Source organism: Cebus imitator, unplaced genomic scaffold (genome assembly GCF_001604975.1).
Source record: "Cebus imitator isolate Cc_AM_T3 unplaced genomic scaffold, Cebus_imitator-1.0 Scaffold56, whole genome shotgun sequence".
NCBI classification, from domain to species: domain Eukaryota; kingdom Metazoa; phylum Chordata; class Mammalia; order Primates; family Cebidae; genus Cebus; species Cebus imitator.
Genome location: NW_016107371.1, coordinates 497,172 through 497,416, shown reverse-complemented (window position 1 = coordinate 497,416; position 245 = coordinate 497,172). Strand labels below are relative to the sequence as shown.

Below are 245 nucleotides of genomic sequence, written 5' to 3'. Positions count from 1 at the left end.
CTGCTAGACAAATTCTAAAAGATCTGTAACACTACATGGATTTTTTTCAACAAATATGTTGAAAAACCTTTTGTATATTTGTGATAATTTGAAAAATCTCAAAGATGAACTGTATAGCCTAGAAATATCAAAAAATTAAGAAAAAGCTAGGTATGTCATGAATGCACAAAATATATGTAGATACTAGTCTATTTTTGTCACTGACTACCATAAAATATATACAGATCTTTCATAAAAAGTTAAAA

General features: G+C 25.7%; 1 pseudogene; it reads right to left on the bottom strand.

Moving 5' to 3' along the window:
* LOC119471332 lies at positions 1-34 on the bottom strand (annotated as a pseudogene).
* Positions 35-245: the final 211 nt, after the last annotated feature.